This window comes from Nicotiana tabacum, chromosome 7 (assembly GCF_000715075.1).
Source record: "Nicotiana tabacum cultivar K326 chromosome 7, ASM71507v2, whole genome shotgun sequence".
Taxonomy (NCBI): Eukaryota; Viridiplantae; Streptophyta; class Magnoliopsida; order Solanales; family Solanaceae; genus Nicotiana; species Nicotiana tabacum.
In genome coordinates, this window is record NC_134086.1 from 78,606,148 (window position 1) to 78,609,076 (window position 2,929).

Consider the following 2,929-nt stretch of genomic DNA (forward strand, 5'->3'; position numbering starts at 1 on the left):
GCCAACAAGAATATCAAGAAGATACTAAGGAAGATGGTCGAAAGGCACAAACAATGGCATGAGAAGTTATCATTCGCCTTATTGGGATACCGCACTACAGTCCGCACATCGACCGGAGCAACTCCCTACATGCTGGTTTATGGTATAGAGGCGGTCATCCCTGTCGAGGTAGAAATTCCCTCCTTAAGGATCATACAAGAAGTAGAGTTGGATGATGCAGAATGAATAAAAGGTCGCTACGAGCAGTTAGCCCTTATAGATGGGAAAAGGATGAATGCGGTTTGCCATGGTCAGTTGTATCAGAACAGAATGTCCAGAGCCTTCAACAAAAGGGTTAAGCCAAGGAAGTTTACAACGGGGCAGCTGGTGTTGAAGAAAATCTTCCCACATCAAGATGAAGCCAAGAGGAAGTTCTCTCCTAATTGGCAGGGTCCGTACATGGTTCACCGGGTTCTAACTGGAGGAGCCCTTATTCTTGCAGAGATGGATAGAGAAGTCTGGACGAATCCAATCAATTCAGATGCAGTGAAACGATATTATGTGTAACCACTTATGATTCCCTTAACGATGTAATTTGAACTACGCCTGACCTGATTTCCGTTTAAGAGGGGATACGTAGGCAGCCCTATGGGTTCGGTCATAATTTAATAAATATTCCATTTTCCCCGCTATTGGAACTGGGGCAGAATTTTGAGGACGACCCTCAAAATTCCGAAGTCAATTTTAGTTCATGCATCGCCAGAAGCGCCAACCCAGTAAACTGGGGCAGAATTTTGAGGAAGACCCTCAAAATTACAAAGATGTTTTTTGTTCATTCAGCCCAGCCGTCAGAAATGTCCGCTCAGCAAACTGGGGCAGAATTTTGAGGAGGACCCTCAAAATTCCAGAGAAAAAAGGTTGCAATGTCCTGAACCACGTCTCAGTCGTTGGTTCATCTAAAGAAAACTATTTTCGATTATATACGTTATATTTACTAAATCATGCATAACTATTATCCGAATTGTTGTTGTTTAGCGATGCTACCCCAATGACACACAACGTCAATAGCCCGGGGAAGACGAACTAACCTTTCCCCTCACAGAACTCACGATTTTCTTTGGATGCAGGCACTCGACTTGCAATATCGTCAGGTATATTTATGTACGCATACTTTCCCAAGAATGCAACTTCTCAGAATCATCACTTGCCCGCAATTGCTATCCGTACACAATCTCCCTAGCAGTCATGTTGTCGTAATCAGCTATCAGCTAAGAGATCTTACTACTGATCATCCTTTTACATTCTTGCACTGCATAAGGCTACTTTTCTGCCTTTCGAGACTAAGCATTGTCTCAATCTGCATTTCTCTGCATTGCATAAGGCTACCTTTCTGCCTTCCGAGGTTAAGCTCTACCTCCATCTGCATTTTTTGCATAAGGCTACCTTTCCGCCTTCTGAGGTTAAGCTCTACCTCCATCTGCATTTTTTGCATAAGGCTACCTTTCTGCCTTCCGAGGTTAAGCTCTACCTCCATCTGCATTTTTTGCATAAGGCTACCTTTCTGCCTTCCGAGGTTAAGCTCTACCTCCATCTACATTTTGCATAAGACTATCTTTCTGCCTTTCGAGACTACACTCTGTCTCCATCTGCATTCTGCATAAGGCTACCTTTCTGCCTTCCGAGACTAAGCACTATCTCGATCCTGCATTTCTCTGCATTGCATAAGGCTACCTTTCTGCCTTCCGAGGTTAAGCTCTACCTCCATCTGCATTTCCTGCGCTGCATAAGGCTACCTTTCTGCCTTCCGAGACTAAGCATTGTCTCCATCTGCATTTTTGCATTGCATAAGGCTATTTTCTACCTTTCGAGGTTAAGCTCTACCTCCATCATCATCTGCATAAGTCTGCCTTTCTGCCTTCCGAGACTAAGCTCTGTCTCCATCCTGTATGGCTGAAAGATCGCCACCTTATCTTTCTTGCATCGGCTGAAATATCACCACTTTTTATTTACGTCTTGCATCGGCTGAAAGATCGCCACCTTCGGCATTTCATGGGCTGAAAGATCGCCAAATTATCCAAAGGCGTCATTGTTCGGAGGCACCATTTTCATAGCCCGAGAATGCAATTCCATGGCCTGAGGACCCCATTTTATTTTTTACATATCATTATTCAAAGGCATCATGGTTCGGAGGCACCATTCTCATAGCCCGAGAACATCATTTCATAGCCTGCGAATCCTTTATCATACGCTTCATGGCCCAGGACGTCATGGTTCAAGGACGTCATCCTATCCGTCCGAGGACAACATTCATGGTCCAATGGGAACTTACATCACGTTTAAATTTACGCACAATATGCGCTCATATTGCTTACTTGCAGGTACATCGGCTGGCAACGAACGTCTCAGCAGGAGCGATCCCGCTCCGATTCCCGCAGCATATCGATTTTCAGAAACCTCTCTCAATCTAAACATTGCGTTCATCCGTTTCAAATCTCCATCGGCATATTCCGTCAATGGTTCCTGAACTACATATGGCCTGATTCCTGTAAGACCAGGGGTATGTAGGCAGCTCAAAAACCAGATCTCGATCAAAATTCTTTTCAATCGCCGCTTCCGATCAAAATTGGCCATCTTATCTTTATCCGACAACTCTTTCATCCTCCTCGGGTAAAGAGGGGCAGCTGTTGATACCCAATTTTTTCCTAGGTATTTTTGTACCCAAAATACTTCCAAAATAGCATGTATGTGCATATATAAGCACATCCAAGAGTTTTAGTATTTTTTAATGATTTTTAAACCGATTTACTACCTATTTTAATACAACAAAATCCAATAGTTATTCTCAAAATTATTATTTTTTGGCGAATAACTTATTTCATTCCCGTATTTACACCAAAATATAATTAAGGTGATTTTTGTATATTTTTAACAAATTTATTTGGCATTTTTA